The sequence below is a fragment of the Equus caballus genome, chromosome 14 (genome assembly GCF_041296265.1).
Source record: "Equus caballus isolate H_3958 breed thoroughbred chromosome 14, TB-T2T, whole genome shotgun sequence".
Lineage (NCBI taxonomy): Eukaryota > Metazoa > Chordata > Mammalia > Perissodactyla > Equidae > Equus > Equus caballus.
Window position 1 is genome coordinate 97,190,336 of NC_091697.1, and position 16,876 is coordinate 97,207,211.

Below are 16,876 nucleotides of genomic sequence, written 5' to 3' on the forward strand. Positions count from 1 at the left end.
CCCAAGACTGCAACTTACAGAAGTTTCTCACACATGCTAGTCGACACTCAGCCTCCAACAATTCATCAAAGTTACCTTTAATGGTCCTGCCAATTTATGGCTATGGCAGCTTCTGCTCCAAACAAGCATCTCTCATATTTTACTCTCTGGATTCAACTATCTGGATGTTTGTCCTCAATCTGTTTTCTCATGTGTCTAAGAAAAGGACGACATTGATTTTCAGTCTGTTCAGTTTTTTTTATTTTTGTAAGCATGAGAGTGATGACTTCCAATCTGTTTACAAGTTGTAGCTGAAACCTAAAATTGGCACTTAATTTTTATCACAGTGACTAGAAAAACAAACTTCTTAAAAAGATTACATCATAAAAATTATAGCACGTTCTAATATTGAAACTGTGAAGTATCTCGAGCTAGTAGTTTGTGTTGTGTCTGATAAGTGTTCATTATCATCACATGTACCTCAAAAATTTAAAATATCTCATAGTGACTGTGAATTCATTGTGTTGCCTCAAGTACCTTAGAAACTGACACTCTAATTGGTCTGCTGCACATAATGGTAGACAAGGAAAAAGAGTGCACAAGGAAATCACATACATTCTCAACCACCTAGGCCATGTTCCAATAACAAGAATTAGTCACATGGTTGCATTGGAATAAAAAGGCCTGGGAATTGTTTTCTAGCAGAATGCAAAGAGGATGAGATATAGATATTAGGCTATAAATAGTTGCTTAAACCTCATATGCATGCTTTTTTCTCTCATGTAACAAGAACCTGGATGTTAAGCTGTCAAGTTCAGGTTAAGAAGCTCCATCTTCAGAAACTCATGTTCCTTAACATTTCTGTTAGGTCATATGGAATATGCTATTCTTCTTCTAACAGGCCAACATTTAGAACTACATTCCACACAGGAGGAAGGGGAGTGAAGTCAAAGGGAAAAAGAAAGACACTAGTAACGTTTCTTTTAAAAGAATATTTCTGCTTATATCTCATTGACTAAGACTGTGCCACAAAGCAACACTTGGCCTCTAGAGAAGGTGAAACATGCACATCCTTAGTTGTGCACATTATGAAGAGAGGATGAAAGCTGGCTAGGGAATTATCAGTATTTGTCTTGGATCCATTTGCTTAGCCAGTAAAAATATATTCAAAAGCACATATTCTGCTATATAATTATGTAGGATTTTTATAGAAATAAAGAACATTGCATCCTCCACTAAAAATGCTATTAGAAAAGCTAGTTACTTGATCATCATCTCTAGTATACAACGAAGTTTCTGGTAAAGAAAAATAAATTGACCATTTTTAGAAAATGTAGTGTGTGCTGCACTATTTTAGATTTATAATCTTATGCTATAGAAATATTCTAGTACAACATTGCAATAATTTGGCTAAACTTTTATAAAATAACAGATTATCAATTTTTTCTCCTATGAAAATGTATTTTCAGTTTTATTGCATATGTATTGCAATATGAACGTTAGGGAAATAAAAGTCATTTTTAGAAAGCTACGTTACTCTTACAAAGAGTTATCTTTTATTCATGTTTTTGTTTCTCTTCTTGCCAGTGGATTCTACAGTGCATTCTAACGTCTCAAGTACAATTTAATGTAATTCATATTATGTCCTGTTAAGGAATAAAACAAATTTGTGGACATACCACTTTTAGTTTTAAGGAGTTTGAAATGAAACTGTGTTCAAATATCACAGAAAGATATCTATTTTTGAAAATTTCCATAATCAATCATTATTTGTGTTTTAAGTTGGTAATAAAATTGGAACAATTTCATTGAATGAAAATTCCTGTAGATGGTAAAAAACATTTGCCACCAACGCCAGAAAATTATCATATATCTGAATATGTTATATGTTTATATTATGTGTTTTTGATGGAAAAATCACTCCATTCATCATATTTCTACATATATTATATGTAAATTTTTATTAGATATATGTTGTACATGTGTGTTAAAATGCTTTGATAGAATGAGAGACTATCATTAAATCATCAATACTTAGAATAATGATAAGGTGAGGGTCCATAATTATATTCATTATCTTAATTACTAGTGACAATTATGTGAAAAATAAAGTTCTAATTTCACTGGGAAAGAATTCAAAATGTATGGTTATTTTTGATTCATCTCTATGTAAGCTTCAAGTCTCAGTACTGTTACTAGATGCATGACAGTGAATGTACCACTTAAACTCTTTAAATCATAGATTCTTATTCTTCAAAATTACATTTATCTACATATTGTTTTGAAGCTTTATTAAGATCAGCATAAACATTAATTACAGTTCCTGGCACATGATGAATCTTTTATAAATGTTAGCCATCATAGTTTATATTCTCTTTCTCATTTTTCTACTTCTCTTTATCTTATTGTTGCTTCAGTCATTAATGTGATTATTTCCATTGTTATTCAAGCTTGCTGCCTAACTGTTATTTACCTGTAGGCAATGGCCCATCTAAGACAGTAGTTGAAGTCTTATAAGAATGCTAAGCAAAAAATTTACTAGAAACAATAACTTCTGAATCTGGTGTTTTGAATTCTTTTCAACACAACTTAGATTGCTTCCTTCTTAAAAGCCCGATCTACAGTCTACTTGAAGAGAAAAAAAAATTCCTCAAAACAGCAACATAAGTAAGAAAATTTTCTTGGCAGAGGAAAACTTTGATTTGGACTTTGGGAGAAAATACGACTCATCATATTGAGAGTTATGGTTACCAAGTACTTGTGCTCTGTCATGTTTCTTGCATGCATTTTCACTTCACCTCTCCTCAACACTAATGAGGTCGGTACTGCTATTGTGCTATTTTACAGATAAGTAAAAACAGATTCATGCAGGTAAACACATCCAATTGGTAGTGGTAAGAGGGACAAAATGAATACAATGATATTACAAAGTTATGCTCTTGAGGAGTTAAGTGCATTATGGATGAGAAATTAGCATAAACATTGGCAGAGAAAGATGAGAGTTAGCATAGAAGTTTGGGGGCAGCCTGGAAGCAGACTAAGAGGGTTCGACTGTAGTGTAGTGAGATTAATATACACAGCAAAGTCAAATGGTGGAACTCTAAGAAAAGTATAAAGAAGAGGTTAAGATAAAATAATTAGTGAATAGACTTCTAGACCATGACAAGGCAAATTAAAGCATTTTAGGAAATTTGAAACAAAATGAAGAATGGATTGAAGTAAAAAGAGTAACTAAAGATAATAGCTTTGTTAAACATTTTTAGCAACTCATCAACAAGTGAGAATAAGAGAATTGTTTGATTGAATTCTGAGTGAGAAGTGAAAATTTAAAATTGTTTTTTGTTGAATGAGGGGCAATCTTTATTAACAATTTGTCTATAGAAAATGAAAGGGAAGAAAGCATTATTTTCAAAGATACTTTCTGGTTGTAAAGTATTCATACAATAAAACTGTCCCTCTTTGTAACTTCAAAGGTAATTCTGTGGTTTTATGGAATAAGAATAGGTAGCTCCAATTTTATGGCAGCTCAAAAGTTCACCAGTGTTATGGACAGTTTGATAACTGTAATATCAAGAACACTGTGCTTGTCAGTTAGTTGAAGTTTCTTCTAAAATATAGTTTATATAGAGAAACAGCTAAAGAAAATGAAAGAATGGTAGGTCATAAAAGTCAAACAGGATAAGGAATAAAATTTTATAACTCACCTTCAGTCAATCCAACTAAAAAATCAAAGAAAGGAAAAGTAAAGATTGCCTACCATGGCTAAAGAATGGCAATGGCTGGTAGTTTATTCTCAGAATAATTGAAGATTTATTGTGAAACTTGACAACATATGGAAACCTCTTACAGGTTATAAGTTGGTTACTGGTGTCACATGCTTGCATGCAATAGGTTCTGTTTATAAAGTATGGACTTATGTAGTTATATAGATATATTTATGAAATGGTGAGTATAGGGCATCATGAATAAGCTGGACAGTTTGGGGGAGAAATGAATCTTTCACAGAGCACCAAGGACAATTCAGAGGTCACTCAAAATATCCAAAGAGAAAGAGAATGAAATAGAAAATCTAATCCAAGTTGTTCAAGAGAAAAGAAGACTTGCCTGTGTGGTTTCTGCCTCTTGTGGGAGATGAAGTGTATGTGTGATCTGAATAATTAGAATGAGATGATGATAAGCCCCAGTGAAGTAAGTTGCACATTGAAATTAAACATCTCATGACTGGAACCTGGTAGAGTTAGAGTTTAGGAGATGACGTCCTAATAAAGAATTGGAGGCAGGAAAACGAAAAACCTACATATAGGCAACACTTCCCTGTGTCTAAATCTCCATCTGCCTGTAGTTGCTTATGGCAATTGGGTTGACCTGAGAGTTGAGTCCTCAGGAGAAATAAAGTAAAATAGGTCTTGTTCTATTGCCTCTGACCTGTTATGAGAGAAGAAAGCTAACTGTAGAAATACTAGAAAATGCTCCTGATGGTAAAATTTAATTTAGTGCTGTAATTTTAGGCTTTGTTGAAATGCATTGCTCCTCTCAAGACTACTAACCAGGTTCTAGACCCAGAGTCAACTGGAGCATTGCACTATTCTCGATGTTAATGTCTAGATCCTCCAACCTTTTGGATAGATCTAAAATTATTATTTTACACTATGAAGTCGATGTTTTAAACTCAATCATACTTCTTTTTGAGTAAAACTTGGAAAAGACATTTAATAATTAAATACTTTCCATATAAGATCATAAAACATGTTGATCTACTTGAAAGTATCTGTCTGTAAACGCATCATAACATCCCTGAACTAACGATCGCAGAAATTGCTATTTTCTATGAACCTACAGTTCTGATTGATTGATTACTAATATACTTAAGAATAAGAGTTAAAAATTAGATACTTTGTAGATATTCATAGTCGATGTTGACTGGAGGCAGAAGTGTGCAGGGTACTTGTCCAACATTGTCAGAAACATCTTCTTAAGATAAGTTAAAAATATAAATTTTCAACTTTCTAATTCATTCTAGTTAGATTTTCTGAGTGAAATATAGCTGATAAAATACTTCATGAATTTTCCCTGAAAAGAAGAAATTTTAAACATATGAAGAAGCTTTCTTTATTCCACTAAAGGAGTCTGCCTTGGGCATGCAGTTTGATGGGATAATGAGCAAGCAATCAAATAGGCCAAAGGGAGCAAAATATGGCTTCTCCCAATACGCAATGACCAGTTTGTTATAGAAATGGATATTAACGAGTGACAGAAAGAGATAAAAGAAGGGATGACGGAGAAAAGATAAGGTCAAATATAAGTTTCAAGAATATAGGAATGAGGAGTTGGGGAGCCAATGGATACCCTATTCATTAGTATATGAAAGGCGGGGACATGGAATAGGGCAGGCTGGCCTAGAGAATAGTGTTTAGTCTAGGGATCACATTCTGGAGTAACAAAGATTTTCTCAGATTTATCTCAGAGAGGTAAATATATCTTTCCTGGAATCAAAATGGCAAATTTGTGTGTGGAGGCAGGGGGAGCAGTAGATCAACTTTAGATCTTGTATTTCAGGGTGTGATCTTATAGCCAGTGAGGATAATACTCCATGAAATACCATTCCTCTACTGGTAGGGATGGAGAAGAGGAGTGAAGGGGCAGGAGTGACACACAATGTTCCGCCTGCCCAAGTTCCAAGTTTCAATTCACCAAATGGTGAATTTTATATCATTGTCTTATTAAATTGTGCAACAGTAAAAACAGAGTTTTTTTTAATCATGATAGAAAGAAAGTTATAAGAAGGGAGACACCAACCATTATTTACCAAACAAGATATTGTTCCTTTAATCTCTATATCTTATTGTGACAAGGAGAGTTGGGTTTTGTGATGCACCTCACACCCTCATACTACAAATATACTTTCCTCAAGGAAAGTTTTACTGTTTTTACTACAGTAAAACTATGTTTTTCATCCACCTACAATTCTTAGAAACAAATAAAGTAAATATGAGAGCTTGCCTGGGGTAACCTGCGGTAATGAGTATTATGTCCATTTATTGGATTTCTTTTTTGTACCTTCCATTCCCACAAAATATAAGTGTATGAAACTTAGCCTTATACCTTCTGTATTAAAATGATTTTCCATGTTTTTGGAGAAATAGGGAATCCTCAAGCCCTATATTAAAAGTTAAATTATGATTTTACTGTATCGTAGGCTCCAGTAATATGAATGAAATGGAAAGATGTGAATGGAAAGAAAAGTGTTTCTGTATTCTCTTACTGTGATTTGAATAATGGGTAGGGAAAGAATATAAGGGGCATAAGAATGTATCACAAAACCATGGAATTACTGCTGGGTTACAATGCATGTTCTGGAACCCACATAGGAATTTCACTCTTTCCAAATGTGTATGCAAACTATCTTTAGTTGCTTTTCTATTCAGCTTCAAAAATGTTTTGAGTCCTCTATTTCTACAAGCCTGGGATTTCTTCTTGCCAAAATGTTTGTGGAACACACACACCCCCACCCATATGTTTCAGATTGCTAGCACTCTCTAATTACCTTTACCACGGATGTGCCCATCTTGCTTTTGATATCGTGTGCTGCCATTTGACCTCTAATACCCCAAGATCCCCTTATCTCCATTGAAACCAAGAATTCCATCTCAATGGCAGCATCCCTATGTTCACACCTGGGCTACAGAGAAGAGCAACCAGATATCAGTTCAAGAATGTAGTTGTTTCTCTCACTAACGAAAGTTTAGAGAAGAGTGTGTCTTCCGGGCCTTCTCATGGAACGTAGTTGCGTAGTGGGTGTATAGCTCATACAAGATAAATTCAGTCCAACTTTCCTATATCCCCAAACGTTCTGATTCCCTGCTCCTTATCACAGTACTGAAGTTCTGGCATCTCAGCCCATTAAATGTAGGCCACCACTAAGTCAAGTTTTATTCAATCTGCTAATATTAGAACTACCTCTGGCTGTTCGATTCGTCTGTAGCTGCAAGAGCTAAATTAATTATGTTCATTTAAGTAAATACAGTGCAATCTAGTGTTATATCCTGCCATGTTCGATCCTTGGAATCCACTCCCACACATATCCCCTGCTTTCTTTTGACATGTATTAGCAAAGCCTTGAGATTCTTTTACTGTGTGAGGTTTTTCTTCCTGGGTCATAGTAGTGTGTACCTCTCTCTCTGGTGCCTCATGAGATTTGACCCTAGGGCAAAAGAGGGAAAGAAGGTTTATCGTGGTTCTTGAGGACAATTGGCACCCTCTATTCTGTAATCTAACCTAGGTGAAGTTATCACAGAGTTAGTCTGAAAGGTACAACAAAGGAGCCGGCCCTGTCACCGAGTGGTTAAGTTTGCATGCTCCGCTTTGGTGGCCCAGGCTTTCAGTGGTTCAGATCCTGGGCGCGGACATGGCACTGCTCATCAGGCCATGCTGAGGTGGTGTCCCACATAGCACAACCAGAAGGACTTGCAACTAGAATACACAACTATGTACCAGGGGCTTTGGGGAGAAGAAGAAGAACAAAAGGACGTAACAGAGAGAAGATTGGGAACAGATGTTAGCTCAGGTGCCAATTTAAAAAAAAAAAAAAGGTACAACAACAGCAATCCCCAAATCCTGTCATTGAGGCTCTATCTCCTGGAACTATTGGTATTATTGCAGAATCAGTCATGGTTCAATCAAAAGAAACTACTTAATAATTTGAACAAGAAAATTTTAATATAAAAATTATTAAATATAATAGGAAATAATAATAATCTGGTCTTGGCTAATATGAAATATGGAGAGCTCTAAATAATTTTAGGAATGGCAAGTATAAAGATTTGCCAAGCCCCTAGGGCTGAGATAGAGCATTCCAAGGAAGAGGATCTCCCCTTCAGGACAGAGATCCTACTGCCATTGGAGAGAGGAAGGTTGTGATTTACCAGATGTGGAAAAGCTGCAGGGGTACCACACAAGCAGAGCTTGCTAGAATTGTGCCCATGCTGTGGAAACCAGATGCTAGAGAAGCTGCATAGGCAGCAGCAGTTGTGTGAACTGAAAAAATCTGGTGCTGGAGAAGCCACCTGGGCTGCAGGAGTCAGAGTAGCCACGCCCACTACAGAAACATGGCGGAAGGAGAACACTGAAGCTGGGAAGAGAAGCTCCTTCCTGTTCTAGAGTCCTGGTACTGCCTTCTGTTGTCAAAGGTACACATTATGCCACCTGGTAAAGGAGAAATACTAACAGAGTCTAGCTTCATTCATATAGAGAAGGCAATGAAGGGTGGATGTGGAGCTGAGAGGCAATACTTTGAAAACCGGTGCAGTTTATATTATTGTAATGAATCTTCACATAGAATCAGAGATTTTGTTTTTGGTCATTGCCACCAATACCCTGATAACTAGTGGTTGCGTGCTCAAGAAGAAGAACAAACTAGTTATAGGAAAAACCCAGTAATTACATTTTCTGTTCATATCTAAGTTGTAGCATGACAAAGGAAGGAAAAATGTGTCTTATTAACTATATAGTCTAACCCTGACTTTAGAGCTAGATTGATTGAACAAAGGGTCATTCCTTGTGTTTTCAACTCAGGTTACTTACTTTAATATAGACTTGGGAAAGGGTTCCATCTCTTTTGTTTATTGTATCCCTGAGCTTATTTTCCAAACTTTTATTTGTGCTGTTACTCTTGAATATGATTGAAATGAGCAGGCCTATACTTTAAGAAATTTCAAAGCTACAAGTCACTCACCTTCAGCACCACATTCCTTTCTATCTTTATAGCTATAAGGAAATTAGATAAATAATATTTTTCCTTTCTCTATATGCGTATGGAGGAACTGTTCTCAATTAGCTTGTTGTTTTAATGTTATAGTTTTGTAGTTCTTGTTGATTTGAATAATTCACTATAAGACATCTTTATAGCTTCTTAGGAGCTCTGAAAAACTTGGTGCCATTGAGGGTGCTATCCATATAACCTACCTGAATATATCTATTGATCTCCTTAAAAATATAGCAGCTGATTGACCCTTATGCTTTTCTGTGTGTTCATTTTTTCAAAACAAATAAAATCTGTTTATATCTCTATGTCTTATTTTATTTGATTTTTCCCTTTATTCACTTAACTTCTTCCTTTAATTTTTCTTTGTCCATTTTCTCCGCTAGACTAGCCTGAAACTTAATTTTAATATTTCTTGTTATCAATTTCAATGGAACAATCTTTCTCCTCCTTTTAAGTTTTGTTTTAACTATTTCCTGGAGTTTCCAGAGAATACTGCTTCAGAAATTATTTTGTGACACAGCTCGATACTCTTAATGATGCCAGTGCCACACTTCACTAAACTTTCCCTCTTGTCCTTCTGTGCAGACAATATCTATGAACACTGACAAGCTGACTTCCAATTTGCCCCGGCTAATAAGTAACATCATTAAACCTCAGAAAAAATACTTTGTAAAGTGTATTTGAAGAATGCTCCAAAGACATTATTAATGATATAAAAACTGCACGAAAATGTAAAATTATTATAATAATGCCCATTAATAACATTATCCATAAAGTGATCTTTTATGAAGATAAAAACAAAAGCATAACCCTGAAAACTTCTCTTTCAATAACAGAAAATCTCAGCTCTGACATTCTGAAACAAAAGAACACAACTTAAAAGAATGTCCACTTGTATAATAGCGCCCTTCTCCTTTTTATTTATATTATGATCCCCTGTAAATCTCACTCCACATTGACTGCCTAATCCCCTCCCCCAAAACAAAACAGACAGACAAACCAAGGCTAGCTGATGGACTTGGAAAAGGAACAGAAAATTTTTGAGTCATTGCATAATTGAAGCCTTAGCTTTCCTAAATGACTCTGAAGAACCAGAGATATTAAAGATTCCTTATTAGAGTTTGATTAGTTGTCTTTTATTATGGAATTTTTAGCCATATCTTTGAAATCTTATGAATAATTGTACATGCTGTTGTAGGTCTCAAACATTCTGCCTTGGAATCACGTCATTGATAAATAATCGGGTAATATTGCGTATAACTTTGCAGCTTTTCTGCATATAACATTTACAAATAAGTATAATATAAACTGAGCAACAAGTTAAAGAAAATTGGTATGTTTCAGTGATTAACCACCTATTAAACCACTATAAGTTATGTTTGAATTTTCAACATTAAAATAATGTTATTGAAAACATGCTGGAATTTAAGCATGCTGAATCAAACTGAGATTGATTCTAGCAGAAATATGGTGGATGTGAACTTTTCTCAAAGAAATATCAGTAGACACAAAAAATTTACAAAATATGAATAATAAAGTACACAATTTAGTAGTATATGTTTTCTAAATTGTTGAATCAAATCTTTATTTTCAGTTTCTGAGGCTCTGTTACATTGTGTTTAAAAAATTCAACAAAAAATGTGTAAAAAAAAATTATATTTAGTGAAATATCCAGAGCTATGGTAAGGACCTGTCCTGTATTGGCTTAGTTCATTCTTACAACTATTAATTTAGGATAATAGGAATCATAGAATTTAATTTGTGCTAAAATCTCATTTAGCTGTGTGTAAGTGAGTAGGTGGAGTTGAACTGGGGCCAATCTAAACCAATTTTATGCTCTACCCACTATACATTATAATTAGAGGCAAAGTGACTTTTAAAAAGCAACTTTGATAATATTTTATGCAATTTAAAAGAAACTGGATTCCTAAAATTTACTACATTTATGCACCAATATGTTTGTAGACATTCATTAAATAGAGCAATGATCTGTCAAGGATATAATAAATAATGGCACAAAGAGAAATCTTTCCATAGGGAAAAATAAAATAACTAACCCTATCCTGAACTCCATTTGGACATTCAGAGATGAGGGATAGAGTTTCTTTAGCTTGTTGATTTTATGGATAAAGTGGCTTCTATTTATAGTAGGTATTATTTTGCTATCAAATATGTGAAGAATTAATCTATGGCAATTAACTATTCCCAATATAAATTTTCGTTTACCAATTGTTGAGACTGGGATCACAATCATGGACATGTGACTAAATATTAGCTTTATGCACTACCAAATGCCATTATAATAACCAAAGTGTCATATGAACAAAGACAGAGCTGGGTCAACATTGAAAGTAGTATCTCTCCATATTAAGCATTTCAAGGAATTTTTGAATATGCAAAAGAAGTGCTTTTCTTAAGGAATAAAAGTAAAACTTTAGAAATGACACCTATGTGTCTGCTTTCTATGGGTTATCCCTCAAAAGGGAGAAGCAAGATGAAACTCAAATGAAACTCTTGCAGGTCCGACTGTCAGAACCTGACTAGGACCGGTGACATTAAGAAGTATCAGGAAGGATCTCAACCTTATTCCTTTCTACCTTGAGGGCCAGAAGAATTTGTAGCCCTGCTTTAAAATTGAAGAGCCCCAACGTTATCTTCATAATGTAAATGGTCAAATCAAGAGGAGTTGATTTTGCCTTTTTAGTTATGGGCATACTAAAGAGCGAATGGCGCGTGGCTTCTTGATTGGCAATTCCTCTACATACACAGCAGTCCATATACACCTTCGTTCTAATCTGATTGGCTCCTCCTCACTAAATCACCTTTTAGGCTCTGAGCTCCCTGAATCAAGGATTTAACATTGGAGACTTCTTTGTTTCTTCTTTCTTTGGTCTGAACTTAGGTATACTTTGCAAAATTTGAGCATAGAACCCATAACAACCTTTAACTTTGGAGGACTATAAGAATAGGCATGATAAATGTACTATGTTTCAAGAGATGACAGCCACCCTGAGGACTGAGGAATAGAGATAACGTAAGAATCATGATATTATATAGAGAATAGCTAATATTTGTTGACAACAAAATTCAAGAGACATTGATAACATTTTGAATTGTAATCTGCAATCACAAATATAAAAATTCCAAGGTGAGTAAGGATTAGATGGTAAAAAATACAGACTACCAATTTTTTTAGTTTTGGTGAATCAGAAATAAGTAATGAGAAATAATAAACATTTTAAAATGGAATAAGTAATAAAAATATACATGAAACGTGTACATTAGATATCCACAAAATCTTCAAATAAAACTCACTATTGGAGAAGTGAAATGACAAAAATCTAACTACAGTAGGAAAAATTTCAAACATACTATCAAATAATTTACTGAGGTTAAAGAAATACAAGATACAAAGATTAATTAGAACATAAACATGAATATGGAGTCCTCAAAGAAAGGTATTCTCAAAAATAACCTGAAATATTCAATAATGGAAAAGAAAACCATTCAAGGATAAACTTTCGATTTTATAAATTAAAGGATGTACAGAAGAAAGAAATATAATAGTGACAAATAGAAATGGCAAGCACTAGGATATATTGGAGTATATGAGGAAGCCATTTGGTGTAAACCTAATTCGGCCTGGCTTTGTTTTTCCAAAAGAGCCTGACATGGCCCTTGAGGATGTATTGTGTATCTGCTTTAAGCATTTACTCTGGTAGGAACAAAGGCCCTTAAGTTAAAGGTGCAACTTCCCCCCACATTGTCATTTCCTTAAGGACAAGCGTCTTTCCTTAGGCTAGAAACTGACTGCTGTGCTCACCTTTGACCACCCAGCTCACCTGTGACCACCCAGCTTGAAACAACAGACCTGCCACCCTTCTATGTCCACTGAAACAGCAGACTTACCTGCTGTGTCTGTCAATTACTGTGCTGACAGAGTAGTCTCGTGACTACTATAAAAAGGACATTTCAATCATATGTGAATCATCCTCTTTGGGGGTATATAACCACTCTGTACACCCCACTTCTTTGGTGCCCTTTCTTCCTTCAGGAAGACAGGCCCCGGGCCAAGTCCTCACATTTTAGCTCAGAATAAATTCACCGAAATTTTCATTTATAGATTGGTTATGGATTATTTTCATTGATAATAGCAATGATAAAAGCAAAACAATGAATCTTTTGATGTCAGTATAATTAAATCCGGTAGAAATGTGTCTCAAAAATTAAATGAAAACCTAAGATAAACAATCACTTTATAAAAGACTGAATTAATATCACTGATGAACATACATGCAAAATTTCCCAATGAAATATTCACAAACCAAATACCATAATACATTAAAAGGATCATACACTGTGATCAAGTGGGATTTATATCAGGGATGCAGGGTTCAACATCCACAAAGGAATCAATGTGATACACAACATTAATAAAATGGGGAATAAAAATCACATGGTCATGTCAAAAGATGCAGAGAAAGCATTTGACAAGATCCAACATCCATTTATGATGAAAACTCTCAATAAAATGGGTATAGAAGGATAGTACCTCAACATAAAAAGGTCATATATGACAAACCCACAGCCAACATCATACTCAACAGGGAAAAACTGAAAGCCATTCCTCTGAGAACAGGAAGAATTCAAGGGTGCCCACTCTCACCACTCCTATTCAACATAGTACTGGAGGTTTTGGCCAGAGTAATTAGGCAAGAAAAAGGAATCCAAATAGGAAATGAAGAAGTGAAACTCATGCTGTTTGCAGATGACATGATCTTATATAGAGAGAACCCTGAAGAATCTATTGGAAAACTGTTAGAAATAATCCAAACTACAGTAAATTTTCAGGGTACAAAATCAACTTACAAAAATCAGTTGCATTTCTATAGTCCAGTAACAAACTAAGAGAAAGAGAACTCAAGAATACAATCCCATTTACAATTACAATTAAAAGAGTAAAATATCTAGGAACAAATTTAACCCAGGAAGTGAAAGACCTATACAACAAAAACTATAAGACATTATTGAAAGAAATCGAGGATGACACAAAGAAATGAAATGATATTCCATGCACATGGATTGGAAGAATAAAATTAGTTAAAATGTCCATTTTTCCTAAAGCAATCTACAGATTCAGTGGAATCCCAATCAGAATCCCAATGATATTCTTCACAGAAATAGAAAAAAGAATCCTAAAATTCATAAAGGGCAACAAAAGACCCAAATAGCTAAAGCAATGCTGGGAAGAAAGAACAAAGCTGGAGGTATCAGAATTCTTGACTTCAAAATATACTACAAAGTGGTAGGAATCAAAACAGCATTGTACTGGTACAAAAACAGACACACAGATCAATAGAACAGCATTGAAAGCCCAGAAATTAAACCACACTTCTATGGACAGCTGATCTTTGACAAAGGAGCCAAGAACATACAATGGAAAAAGGAAAGTCTCTTCAATAAATGGTGCTGGGAAAACTGGAAAGCCACATAAAAAGAATGAAAGTAGACCATTATCTTTCACCATACACAAAGATTAACTCAAAATGGATAAAGACATGAAGGTTAAATGTGAAATCATAAAACTCCTGGAAGAAAATATAGGCAGTTCACTTTTTGACATCAGTCTTAGAGGGATCTTTTCGAATACCATGTCTACTTGGGCAAGGGGAACAAAAGAAAAAATAAACAAATGGGACTTTATCAGACTAAAGAGCTTCTGCAAGGTAAAGGAAACCAGGAACAGAACAAAAAGACAACCCACCAACTAGGAGAAAATATTTGCAAATCATAGATCCAACAAGGGGTTTATCTCCAAAATATATAAAGAACTCATAACAATTCAACAACAAAAAAAACAACCTGATCACAAAGTAGGAGGAGGATATGAACAAAGATTTTTCCAAAGAAGATCTATGGATGGCCAACAGGCACATGAAAAGATGTTCAACATCACAAATCATTAGGGATATGCAAATCAAAACGACAGTGAGATATCACTTTACACCTGTTAGCACAGTTATAATCACCAAGACAAAAAACAAGAAATGTTGGAGAGAATGAGGACAAAAGGGAACCCTCATACACTACTGTATGAGAATGCCAACTGGTGCAGCCACTATGGAAAACAGTATGGAGATTTCTCAAAAAATTAAAAATAGAAGAACCATATGACCCAGCTATCCCACTACTGAGTATTTATCCAAAGAACTTGAAATCAACAATTGAAAGAGATTTGTGTACCCCTGTGTTCATTGCAGCATTATTTACAATAGCCAAGACATGGAAGCAACGGAAGTGCCCATTGACTGATGAATGGATAAAGAACATGTGGTATGTATATGCAATGGCATACTCCTCAGTCATAAAAAAGACAAAATCATCCCATTTGCGACAATATGGACCTTGAGGGTATTACATTAAGCAAAATAAGCCAGACAGAGAAAGACAAATATCATATGATTTCATTAATATGTGGAAGATGAACAAACGCATGGACAAAGAGAACACATTAGTGGTTACCAGAGGATAAGGAGGTTGTGGGGTGGGCATAAGGAGTAAAAGGGCACATATATATGGTAAATGAGAAATAATAATGTACAACTGAAATTTCACAATGTTATAAACTATTATGACCTCAATTTTTAAAAAGACAATTAACTAGTAACATTAAAAAAATGCTATAGGAGAACCTATTTGGGCTTGGTACATTTTTGGTAAACATCAGTTGATCTGATTTGAAGGGACTTTAGGATTTTAGATGTAGAAGCATGCCTTTAAACGATGCAAATTGTATTAAATTAAAAATAGGCAAATTATATGTTTAATATAAAATTTTTCTTAATAAATTCACCAGTTTTCAAAGGAAATCTTATTAAACACAAGTTTTGTTAGTGTTGACGAGGGGTTGGCAATTTTCTTTCTGTGACAGACCAGACAGGTTTCGTGGATCAGATGGTCTCTGTGATAACTAGTCAAATCTCAAGAGCAGGCACAGACAGCAGTAAACAAATGAGTACTGCTGTGTTCCAATAAAACTTTATTTACCAAAACAGACAGAAGGCTGAATTTGGCCAGTGGGCTATAGATTACCAAACCATGGTATAGACAGTGATTTAGTGATATCTATTTTCTTTAGTAATTTTTGTTTCAGGTTATTATATGGATGGGAAGACGGATGCCAAGATAAGAGTAATACCAAAATGGGTATAGAGAAGTTACCACCTGGGACACCATTGCCTAGAAACTTAGGCAAAAATCTCCTTTGAATGACTAAGTGAAAAACTCCCAGTTCTGTTCAGTATTTGTTAAATTGCTTGATTTTTTTTACATTTTCATGATCTTATATACGTATATGCTATCTATTTTACCCACGTGAACAAACAAATGCCAGTCTCCTCACTGGGTTCCCAATGAACCAACAGCCAGGCAATTTTAAATGCCTCCTCCTATCACACTCTTTCACTTTCTCGTTTCCTCTCCCTTCCTATTTTCCAAGTTGTTGCTCTCTCATTTATCTCCTATATCATAGAAATATAAAAATAGCAGCCCTCTGGCCAATTTACCTGAAGACTGTATATCTACGTCTTTATCTGTCAAGCATTTATCAAAAAGAATCTCCCCAGGACAGAAGAATGCAGTGGTTCTAGAAGTAACTTTATGAATGTTTCCACTGCCCTGATTGAGAGGGGTGAATAGACAAGTACATGGATAGATGGTAGATGGATGAATAGGTGATAGATAGATAGATGAATAGATAGATAGACAGATAAATGTAAAATGCTTTATATGACATTCTAGCGTTTGCAACACTTCCTTGATAACCATTATATCTATGAAATAAGTAATACCTTCTCCTTTGCCTGTTCCTATACTACAAATGAAAAATGTTCATAACATGTGAGAGTGGCTACAACTTTTATGCTTGCAATTAAATTGCCTTTGAGGTGTGTCACATGAAAAATTAAAACCAATCCGATTGTAGTTGACGTTTTTCTGTTTCTACTTAGTCAGACCTGACATTTTTAGAGAAAGATGAAGTCTTATGCAGAATCATCTGTATACACCTTGATTATCCTTAGGAAAAAAAATGGTAATGTGATGTGGTTGGAAAAAGGGAATCTACGTTGAGTGTAC